Source organism: Brachyhypopomus gauderio, chromosome 7 (genome assembly GCF_052324685.1).
Source record: "Brachyhypopomus gauderio isolate BG-103 chromosome 7, BGAUD_0.2, whole genome shotgun sequence".
In the NCBI taxonomy this organism is placed as follows: Eukaryota; Metazoa; Chordata; class Actinopteri; order Gymnotiformes; family Hypopomidae; genus Brachyhypopomus; species Brachyhypopomus gauderio.
The window spans coordinates 2,308,056-2,320,455 of record NC_135217.1 but is presented as its reverse complement, the minus strand read 5'-3'; the positions used below and the strand labels follow the sequence as shown (position 1 = coordinate 2,320,455).

At 47.1% G+C, this 12,400-nt stretch overlaps 1 protein-coding gene across 1 annotated transcript in view; it reads right to left on the bottom strand.

The window, feature by feature from the left end:
• Window positions 1-3,693, bottom strand: part of LOC143518344 (neoverrucotoxin subunit beta-like) — a 29,933-nt gene extending 26,240 nt beyond the window's left edge. The window contains exon 1 of the mRNA XM_077010782.1: window positions 3,612-3,693. The gene's annotated coding sequence lies outside the window, so the exon portion shown is untranslated. The remainder of the gene's footprint in view (window positions 1-3,611) is intronic.
• Between the last annotated feature and the right edge of the window lie 8,707 nt (window positions 3,694-12,400).

The following is a 12,400-nucleotide window of genomic DNA, read 5'->3' as shown; positions in this document are numbered from 1 at the left end:
GCATGATCGGCGCCACCGCGTCAACCCCAGAGGAGGAGTTCGGGGAGGAGGACTCGGAGGAGGAAGCCTACCCTTCGTCGATATGCGACGCCTCCACTGTCGACTACGGTGGGGAAGGAGAGGAGGACTACCCCCCCTTCGGTGAGCGACGCTTCCACCGTCGACTACGGTGAAGAGGAGGAGGAGGAGTCGGAGGAAGAAGACTACCTCCCTACGCCCGTAGGTACCTCTCCCACCGTAGAGGAAGGCGGGGAAGAGGAAGAGGAGGAGGACTACCTTCCATCGGAGTGCTCCGCACCCACCGTGGAATACGGTGAGGTGGAGGAGGACTCCTATACGGAGGATGAGGAGGACAGTCCGCCACGCTCGGAGAGATCTGCCGGGACTGTAAAAGGGAGTGCGGAGAGGAGTCCACCCCTCGAACACTCCGGCGAGAGTGCAATGGACTACTCCCGGGGTGGCAGCCCGGAGCAGTCCATGGAGTGGAGCCAGAGGACAGAGGAGGAGATGGACACTGAAGGGGTGCTCCCATGCAGCCCGCATGGGGCGTCTGTCAGCCGCGCTGCCCCTGACGCATCCGCCAGCCACGCTGCCCCAGGTGCGTACGCCAGCCACGCTGCCCCAGGCGTGTACGCCAGCCGCGCTGCACCAGGCCGGGCCGCCAGCCACGCTGCTCCCAGCGGAGGCTTCGCAGCAAAGGCTGGAGGAGGAGCGACCACCGCAGTGCCTGCAGCTCCCGAGTTCTCTCCCCTCATCGCTCTACTCCTGGCACGTAGCTTGGCGCCTGTTTCAAGTTTCTGTCCCAGTGTTTGTGAGTCTTCCCGTATTTGTACCAAACCCCTTTTTCCCTTTTGTTCCTCTATGTGTGAATGTGCCTGTGTGTGTATTCGTGTCTGTTCCCTTGTGTTTGTCTAACGTCTTTTCCCCTGTATTCCCAGGGAGGATGTTCTAGGCGGTTCGTGGCGGACGCTTCACCGAGGGCGGTCACCTCCCAGATGCAGGACTGATCGCGTCGGATCCGCCCATTGTCGTGGATTCGGGGCACTCGGTCCTGTTGGCACCCCGGGACGGGTAGTGCCCTTGGAGGGGGCAACTGTCACGTTGAGGACCCCGGCCACTCCCTTTTGGGCGCGTGTTTACGTCGTCCACGTGCATCGTCTGCGTCTGTGGATCTACGTGGTTATGGTTATGTCTTGTGATAATCCGTCTCACCTGTGACTCGTCTCGTAATCACGTGGGGCTAATGTGGTTTGTCTATTTAATGTGCGCTCGCGCAATGTCCTGTGCTCGTCGTTGTCTAGAGTCTACACGTTGTGTTGTTGTTCTACGTGCGCTATTGCGCAATATCTCTAGTAAATTAAAGTGACGGGTGCTCTAAACGAGGATTCAGTGTCTCGTCCTTGGCTGCGCCCGAACGTCACAACTACAAATTATTCTCAATAAGAACACATTTAAAATGAATTCAGATCTGCATGTTTATTGCACCAACATACATATATTTTCTGCATATAAATGCATTAACATGTCCTTAATAAGCAACAAAGACAAAACATTTGCTTAATAAAAAAGTGCAAAAAGGAATTTGAACTCCTTCATATCAAAGAACTGTAACGCGTAGCACGCTGCGGAGCGAGGAGGCTGACACAAACGCAGAGAAGAGTGAGATTTAATAAGGGGAATTCCATAGGCGATGTCGTTTGTACAGGCACGGGTCAAAAACGGGAGAGCCGTCCAAGTGGTCAACAGGACAGGCAGGAGTTGTAACAGGAGAGCTATTCACAACGGAGAAACACAACAGAGATGGAAAATACCAGAACAGCGATGACAGATAATCCACAAAACCGAACAAACCACAAATAACCGACAACGGGCGAAACACAGAGATACAAGTACACAGGACTAAACTAGACACAGCTAAACACAATGACGACACGGGTGTGGCAGACAGAAGCAAACCAGGACAACAGACACGCAGGGCGGGATAACCGGGCAAGGAACAACACCGACACGGGAGAGGGGGGCGTAGCCCTACGTGACAAGAACAAAAAAGTCCTGCTCTTTTCAGTTTTTTTTCTTTTAATTATTAAATTATTATTGATCTATTTGCGGGCCGCACTGAGTGAGGACACGCATACGGCCCACACGACCCGCACGCGGGCTGCCAGTTGCCCATCCCTGTCTTAAGTCAATTCCATTTTCTTTTCTTAGTTAAATTAAAATAAATTCTGTTTGACCAACAGGCATTGATTTTAGTTTAGCTTTGAATAACCCTCAGCAAAATAACCAGCGCAAACAGATTTTTGACGGCGCCTCGCCAGCTGTGACTGTGACGTCACTGCTAAGTCTTCGCCTTTGGGCAGTTTCTGAGAGGCCGGCTCCGCGAGATTTTAGCCACCGTGGGAGCAAGCGGGTCATGCACATGCCCCATTAGGAGCCGGATATCCACGTTCCCTACGGCGTGTCTACATCCGCCTTCACAACCTACCCGGACCACCCACGGACGTGTCCTCCCTGCACCAGAGTAAGCCGTTCATCATTCATGTGCTGCTTTGGGGTTGCCAGTCTAATTGTTTCCCTCCAAATACTTCTATCTCTCCCTAAAGTCCGGTTTAGTGTAATCGTGGTCGTTCATTAGCCTCTGTCAGGATTCTTCAGGACTCTCTTTCTAACTTCTTTCTGAGACCTCGATTCCCTCCTTGGATCCTATGCTAATTAGTGATGTCTTATGTTAGCTATATATTTATTTATTTATAATCAAATTACTGTCAATAGTTGTTTATTATTCTCTACTGTTTAATTGTCTGTTCTTTATTATTTATTATATCTTTGGTTTATATTAGTAGATTTACATATAGGTTTTGTCACGTTGCAGTCCCCAACCCCTCCTTCTGGGCGTGTGTTTGCGTCGTCCGCGTCTACTCGTCTGCATCTGTGGATCTCCGTGGGTGTGGTTGTGTCTTGTGATAATCCGTCTCACCTGTGGCTCGTATCGTCATCACGTGGGGTTTATGTAGTTCGTCTACTTAATGTGCGTTCGCGCAGTGTCTTGTGCCCGTTGTTGTTTGAGTCAACGTGTGTCTGAGTGTTCTACGTGCGCTGTCTGCGCTTATTTGTACATTTAAATAAAAGTGACGTGTGCCTAAGCCGAGGATTACTGTCTTGTCCTTCGCCGGGCTATAAACGTCACAGGTTTAGTTCCATTCTTGAGCTAAATCATTCCACATGTTTTTCGTTATAATGCATTAGTTATGACATTAACCATTCAATAATTTATTCATTAATACATATTTTGATCGATGGTATTAGGTCAATGCGTGGATTCAGAACTCAACCCCTTTGGTAATGACACTGATTAAACAATATTCCACCTGTTTTTCTGTTATCAACATATTGGTTCCTGAGCAATCAGGATGGTGCACCGTTTCATAATTCATAAATAACCATCTGCTACACTATTATTAACACTATCATATTGTTTCTTTGAAGCAACATACAAATTTTATTAATTTAAAAATACTTTTGACAAAAACATTATAAATTGACAAACTGAATCCAAAATTACATCATATTATGAAAATATGTTTGAGGCTGATGGTATTAATTTATCTTACCTTCAGACTTTTTATTAAACGTTTGTCCAGTTGAGTCTTGTAGTATTATTATCAAGCATCACATTCTTAAAAGACACACAACCTTTGAACAGCTTGTAGCACAAAGTTTCAGAGAGAGAGGGGCAGCACCACATTATATGTGTCATTGTAACGATTGTGAATCAGGAGACGGACACAATTGCTGGAGAGAGGCTGATTTATTGACGGAACTAGCTCGCAGTTTCACTGCGCCAATGCGAACGGTGCGAGACCGGCGAGGCATAACGACTCACATTACTTTAACACACAACGATGAGATAATGAATACAACAACTCGTAGCGTTTTGCACTGAAGTAACAACTCGTAGCGTTTTGCACTGAAGTAACAACTCGTAGCGTTTTGCACTGAAGTAACAACTCGTAGCGTGCTGCGGAGCGAGGAGGCTGACACAAACGCAGAGAAGAGCGAGATTTAATAAGGGGAATTCCATAGGCGATGTCGTTTGTACAGGCACGGGTCAAAAACGGGAGAGCCGTCCAAGTGGTCAACAGGACAGGCAGGAGTTGTAACAGGAGAGCTATTCACAACTGAGAAACACAACAGAGATGGAAAATACCAGAACAGCGATGACAGATAATCCACAAAACCGAACAAACCACAAATAACCGACAACGGGCGAAACACAGAGATACAAGTACACAGGACTAAACTAGACACAGCTAAACACAATGACGACACGGGTGTGGCAGACAGAAGCAAACCAGGACAACAGACACGCAGGGCGGGATAACCGGGCAAGGAACAACACCGACACGGGAGAGGGGGGCGTAGCCCTACGTGACAAGAACAAAAAAGTCCTGCTCTTTTCAGTTTTTTTTCTTTTAATTATTAAATTATTATTGATCTATTTGCGGGCCGCACTGAGTGAGGACACGCATACGGCCCACACGACCCGCACGCGGGCTGCCAGTTGCCCATCCCTGTCTTAAGTCAATTCCATTTTCTTTTCTTAGTTAAATTAAAATAAATTCTGTTTGACCAACAGGCATTGATTTTAGTTTAGCTTTGAATAACCCTCAGCAAAATAACCAGCGCAAACAGATTTTTGACGGCGCCTCGCCAGCTGTGACTGTGACGTCACTGCTAAGTCTTCGCCTTTGGGCAGTTTCTGAGAGGCCGGCTCCGCGAGATTTTAGCCACCGTGGGAGCAAGCGGGTCATGCACATGCCCCATTAGGAGCCGGATATCCACGTTCCCTACGGCGTGTCTACATCCGCCTTCACAACCTACCCGGACCACCCACGGACGTGTCCTCCCTGCACCAGAGTAAGCCGTTCATCATTCATGTGCTGCTTTGGGGTTGCCAGTCTAATTGTTTCCCTCCAAATACTTCTATCTCTCCCTAAAGTCCGGTTTAGTGTAATCGTGGTCGTTCATTAGCCTCTGTCAGGATTCTTCAGGACTCTCTTTCTAACTTCTTTCTGAGACCTCGATTCCCTCCTTGGATCCTATGCTAATTAGTGATGTCTTATGTTAGCTATATATTTATTTATTTATAATCAAATTACTGTCAATAGTTGTTTATTATTCTCTACTGTTTAATTGTCTGTTCTTTATTATTTATTATATCTTTGGTTTATATTAGTAGATTTACATATAGGTTTTGTCACGTTGCAGTCCCCAACCCCTCCTTCTGGGCGTGTGTTTGCGTCGTCCGCGTCTACTCGTCTGCATCTGTGGATCTCCGTGGGTGTGGTTGTGTCTTGTGATAATCCGTCTCACCTGTGGCTCGTATCGTCATCACGTGGGGTTTATGTAGTTCGTCTACTTAATGTGCGTTCGCGCAGTGTCTTGTGCCCGTTGTTGTTTGAGTCAACGTGTGTCTGAGTGTTCTACGTGCGCTGTCTGCGCTTATTTGTACATTTAAATAAAAGTGACGTGTGCCTAAGCCGAGGATTACTGTCTTGTCCTTCGCCGGGCTATAAACGTCACAGGTTTAGTTCCATTCTTGAGCTAAATCATTCCACATGTTTTTCGTTATAATGCATTAGTTATGACATTAACCATTCAATAATTTATTCATTAATACATATTTTGATCGATGGTATTAGGTCAATGCGTGGATTCAGAACTCAACCCCTTTGGTAATGACACTGATTAAACAATATTCCACCTGTTTTTCTGTTATCAACATATTGGTTCCTGAGCAATCAGGATGGTGCACCGTTTCATAATTCATAAATAACCATCTGCTACACTATTATTAACACTATCATATTGTTTCTTTGAAGCAACATACAAATTTTATTAATTTAAAAATACTTTTGACAAAAACATTATAAATTGACAAACTGAATCCAAAATTACATCATATTATGAAAATATGTTTGAGGCTGATGGTATTAATTTATCTTACCTTCAGACTTTTTATTAAACGTTTGTCCAGTTGAGTCTTGTAGTATTATTATCAAGCATCACATTCTTAAAAGACACACAACTGCAACAACCTTTCTTTAGAGCGTTCAATGGAATTACAGCCCCGTACCTTTGAACAGCTTGTAGCACAAAGTTTCAGAGAGAGAGGGGCAGCACCACATTATATGTGTCATTGTAACGATTGTGAATCAGGAGACGGACACAATTGCTGGAGAGAGGCTGATTTATTGACGGAACTAGCTCGCAGTTTCACTGCGCCAATGCGAACGGTGCGAGACCGGCGAGGCATAACGACTCACATTACTTTAACACACAACGATGAGATAATGAATACAACAACTCGTAGCGTTTTGCACTGAAGTAACAACTCGTAGCGTTTTGCACTGAAGTAACAACTCGTAGCGTTTTGCACTGAAGTAACAACTCGTAGCGTTTTGCACTGAAGTAACAACTCGTAGCGTTTTGCACTGAAGTAACAACTCGTAGCGTTAACATACAGCAATCATACGCAGAATGGAAGCCATGAAGGCTATTTTACATAACATGTCAATACAATGAAAATTAAACAAACACTGTACACACACTTTAAATATTCAAATACCCAGACACAAAATGTCGACAAAACATTAAAAAACACAAGCAACCAATTCCAGAGAACACTCGACTAAAGAAACACGAAATGTGGAAAAGAATCAACAAACGAGAACTACACACTACAATCGACGATGACACGCACTAAACTAGAAGGATACAAATCACGCTAACCAAGGAACAACTAACTGTTCCGACACATACACCGAGGAGATTAAATCAGTTAGAGACCGGGACATAAACAAACGATACCGCTGATATCCATACATAAATGACCAAACGCTGACCATGTAGATACTCAGTTAACATGACTAGGAAAAACAGATACTTAATCAGACGCGGAGAACTCCGACCTAACAGGGTTACGTGGCGTGAAACAAGAGCCTGATGGTTACACAAACAACGACCTCCAACGAAGGAATGAGAACACAGGGAATAAAACCCCAACTCATTACACAAACAAACACGAAACAGCTGATGAGACTAACACTGGGCGGGGGAAACAAAACAGGGCGTAACCACGGATGATTAAACAAAACAAAATAACTAACAGCACGATCTAGGAGGAGGGCCGAGTCAGACATTACAGTCATGGTACAGTCCCTGACCCCTCCCTTCAGGTGTGTTTATATGTGGTTTCGTTCATCTAAGTCCATGTATGTATTTCCATGTATGTATTGTTATTCTGTGTGTGTGCGTGTGTTAATTCGTCCTACTTGTAACTTGTCTTGTCACCATTATGTGCCATGTATTATGTGCCATGTTATTTGTTATGTGCATTTGTTCCTTGTTTGTTAGAGCATTTCTCTAACGCTAATGTAGCGAGCGTGTTATATTATAATGAATAAACCTTTTCTTTAAATTTTCTTTAAATTAACATATGCATCCACAGAACTAATAATCAGATGAGATATGAATCTGGTGTTGGATATGCGGGATAGGTCAACATTACAGGAACCCCTAACCCAGTCAGCTAAATCACTAAAGAAAGAAATACTGAGTCATAACCTTATAGACATGGAGAGAATCAAATAAAACCAAACAAGAGTATTCGTTTTATTCACATAAACACAATAGTTACTCTAGAATTGATCTTTTCCTTATACACACCGGGAGATAACCTAAAGTATTATCATGTGAATATCTAGCCAGAACTATCTCAGATCACTCTCCTTTATTGCTGACAATGGATAGTGTTGCGCTGAAACACATACTTTTCCACCTGTACTTTATAGTATGATCTGGGTATAAGCCCCCACCTTTGCTACTCTGCGATAGAATCTCCCTGTGTCTGAAAACTTGTCTGCCTATTTCTCAAAATAGACTACCTGTCAGCCCCACCAGTGCACTTGATCTGACCTTTTACTGTTTTGCACGTCTCGCAGAAGCTGACAACTTGTTTTCAACTTAAAACATATTCTTTGAACTTGCACAGGTGTTAACACATTCTGTGGAACATCCTGTTTGTCTGTTGCAGAGAGCACACTAATATGCTGCTTAACTCTTGCAATCCATCCTCCAAAATTATGAATATACTTTTGTAATTTAATGCTCCTGATGCAGCATTCATATCTAACTTTAATATCAAGTTTACTGGTGAGCACAATATATTGTTGCTAATGTTACTGCTATGCAAAAACCCATTATCTCAACACAATAGATGAGGTCATTCTATTGCAGTTCTCTTCACACCTAGGGGTCACAGACATCAAATACACATACAATTCTTGTCTAGAACTAAATGCAATGATTCCAGCCTTCCATTTCCAAATGTCAACTCGGTTTGCAAATACAATGAAGAATCCTGTTATTACAACTTAGAACATGCTTTGATGGCTCTTTTAGTGTCTGTAAGACACTTTTGATAATAAACTGTAATGCAGGGTTGGAGGCAGCAGGAGGCAGAGGTTGAGAATCGAAGGTTTTGTTCTCCATAACAAAACAAAAGAACTCAGGCCACTAGGCAGTACAAAACAGCAGGTTTAACGAAAGTAAGAAAGGCAGGAACGAAGTGTAGAGCAGAGACCAGCGAAGCGACGGGAGACTCTCACGTTGCGAGGCGAGGGGTGCAAGCAGTATGCGCAGCACTGGACGGCGCAACCTGTTGGATTATAAAGAGCCCGAGGCTGATCAGTAACAGGTGTCAGTACTCAGGCGATTGGGAGCGAGGGACTGACCGTGCGTGAGGAGGCGTGTGCAGCGCTAGAGTGGGTGTGTGGGTAGAGGAAGGTGTGTGTGTGTGCGCCCTCAGGCGGCGTCTGGGCTGACCCACCGTAACAGAGCCCCCCCCCCCCAAGGACCCCTTCAGCCGAAGCTTCCTCGGACGACCCGGGCGGCGAGGAGCCGGACGACGTGGATGCTCCCGATGGAAGGAGGCGATCAAGGAGGGGTTCAGCACCCGGGAAGCCGGAACCCACGACCGCTCCTCCGGACCGTAGCCCTCCCAGTCGACCAGGTACTGCAGGTTCCTGCCCCTGCGCCTCGAATCCAGCAGCCTCCACACTATGTATGCAGGACCGTCACCCATCTGCAAGGGGGGCGGCGGACTGGACCCAGCTTCTTCACTCAGAGGCCCCCTTCGGACCAGCTTTAGAGTTGAGACGTGGAAGGACCGTGAGATCCTGCGATTCCCCGGCAGGCTCAACCAATACGTCACCGGGTTAACGCGCTGCTGGATGACGTAGGGACCCGTGTAGCGGTCCGCCAGCTTACCCCTGGGTCCCAGCCGACCGTCGCCGGTAGACACCCACACCTTGTCACCCACCTCGTAGGCAGGAGCCTCACTCCTTCGGCGATCCGCCTTAGCCTTGAAGCGCTTCACAGCCGCTCGCAGCTTGCGATGTGTGTCTGCCCACACACGTTCGCTTTGCCTACACCAGTCCTCCACCACGGGCTGGTCTGACGCGGCAGTGTTCCAAGGATACAAGGGTGGCTGTCTACCTAGCACACACTCAAACGGCGTCTTTCCGGTGCTTGCCTGTACTAAGGAGTTTTGTGCGTACTCCGCCCAGGTGAGCAGAGAACACCAGGTATCAGGGTATTTGCTACAGAACGTCCTTAGGAATCTCCCCAGCTCTTGGTTCGCACGTTCCACCTGTCCGTTTGCTTGCGGGTGGTACCCGGATGTAAGGCTGACGGTGATGCTGAGCTTCGCCAGGAACTCTCTCCACACCCTTGACGTGAACTGAGGACCTCTCTCTCTCTGAACAGCACCTCTGCCGTCTCCCAAGCTGTGGGCAACCCGGGCAGAGCTACAAACCGTACCAATTTGGAGAACCGGTCTATGATGGTGAGTATGACGGATTTTCCCTCAGACAGAGGTAGGTCTGTAACAAAATCGACAGCAATGTGAGTCCAGGGCTGGTTAGACACAGGGAGGGGCAGCAGCTTACCTGCCGGAGGTGTGCGTGGCACCTTGCTTCGGGCGCACTCCGGGCAGGAGGCGACGTGCTGCAAGACGTCTCTGTGCATCCTGGGCCACCAGTAGCACGCTCCCAGCACCTGAGAAGTCCGGGTGGATCAGGGGTGATCTGTGCCCAGAGAGGTGTGTGCCCAGCTGATGAGAGGTGTGCGCTGAGCCGGCGAAACGAACTTATGGTGAGGAGGGCACCGCGGATGGGGATTCGCGGCGCTGATGGCTCTGTCGATCTCCCAATCCACTGCATTTAGGAAGCAGTCAGCCGAGAGAATTGGCTCCTCCTCCGTGGACTCCCGACTCTCTGGGAACGATCGGGAGAGGGCATCAGCACGTCCATTCTTGGCACCGGGGCGGTAGGTGACCTGGAAGCGAAACCTGGAGAAAAACAGAGACCAGCGTGCCTGCCGCGCATTCATTCTCTTGGTCGTCTTGAGATACTCCAGGTTCTTGTGATCTGTGATGACATTGAACGGGTGTTTCGCTCCCTCTAGCCAATGCCTCCACTCCTCCAAGGCTAACTTCATGGCTAGTAACTCGCTGTCACCTACCCCATAGTTCTGTTCTGCCAGGCTTAGCTTCTTGGAGAAGAAGGCGAGTGGTTTCGGTGAGCTGTGCTTCTTAATGTTAGACAGTAAGGCTGTGACCCAAACAGCACACTCTGGAACATTACATACTGCACTACTGAAAACACTTTTATGTTTATGGAATTTGGCAGATGCCCTTATCCAGAGCGACTTACATTTTACCTCATTTTTATACTAGTGATCAATTGAGGATTAAGGGCCTTGCTCAGGGGCACCTCAGTCATGGCCTCAGGTCTGGGAATCGAACCCACGACCCTCCGATCACAAGACCAGTTCCCCAACCACCAGGCCACGACTGCCCCATATATTTATGGTTATATGATTAGTTAGGGTGACCAAACGTCCGTATTTCCCAGGACATGTCCGTATTTCACGTCCGGCGTCCCGGGTTTTTTTTTTTAAGTGAGGAAATGTCCTGGTTTTGAAATTACCTTCATCGGGCCATTAATTCTACAGGCACTAGGACCCTGAGCATGGCGCTGCATGACACGGAATCCCTGAGGCTCATCAGTGAGGGCAGTCCTGTTTTTAATCAGATCGCTAGCATGTCAAAGCGCAAGTGTGTTCGGGGTGCGGGTGAGTCAAGAGAGAGAGAGAGATTTTTATTAATTAATTTATTTATCACAAAGTGTCCTGGTTTTCCCCAAATAAAAATATGGTCACCCTATGGTTAGTTATTCATTGCTCTTATCACTGACCTCGCGTTTAACACTGGCGCAAACTACCCGACGCTCCAGTGAGGCGAGAGCTCGGGTCAGTGAAGCTATGAGTGCGGGATATTTCTGAACAGGTATCTCAACACAAGCCTTAAGAAAGCGAAAGACCCAGAGAGCACCTGACAAGTTGCTAACAACAAACACAGCGTGTGAATTGCGAACGCTGCCAAACCGCTGTGACGGGCAGGGTGAGCGAAACAAAATGGAAGCGATTACGTCAAGTTTCAGGGAAAAAGTATGGTTTAATTGAAATAGTGCGCAAACCAAAACCCATGAACTGATCCAAATGAAGGATATAATGACCAGCGGTCAACTGGTACAAAGACAAGACATATATAGACAAATAAACGACCCTCAGGTGAGACGGATCGCGGGCCCCGCCCACCTGAGGGACAAACACAACACCACAACCACACAACAACTGCCACTGTATACGGAGGCGACCAGTAGGGGGCCCGCAGTACCGTGACACCTACAAATGAAGGGGTCTACCTGACTTTCAGCTGTATTACTGGGCTGCCCAATCAATGACAATTTGGGCCTGGCAAGCGGATTTTCAAAATCCCCCCACCTGGGTGCAACTGGAACAGCATTTCTCTATGCAGTTTACCCTACATTCCTCAATATTACACTCTTAAATCTGCCACTAGCAATCCCCATATTATACATAATTGTAAGTTGTGGTTGGAAACCCATTAAAAAAACCAGAAACCAGAAACTAATTTCTCCAGCCATGCCATTCCATAACAACCTGGGCTTACCGGAACCATTGAGAGACAGTACCAGTCATATATGTGTGACCGGGTAGAGGTTCCTTCCTTCTTCACAATCCTATTCCACTGCTTTACCAACTCCCTCACTCTTGGCACTTCTTTGTTTATTTCCAGCGCAGTTGGCCCCCGACCCCTGTTCCAATACACTGAAAATGCAGCAATACATGGATCTGCAGCCTGTAGGACTTTTAGGTAAGCCCTACTACGGACAGGAAAAGCATCTATAGCCCGAGATGCCACACATGGCATATCCCCTTCTGCAACAGGCCCAACTGGGGGAAACTCACAGGT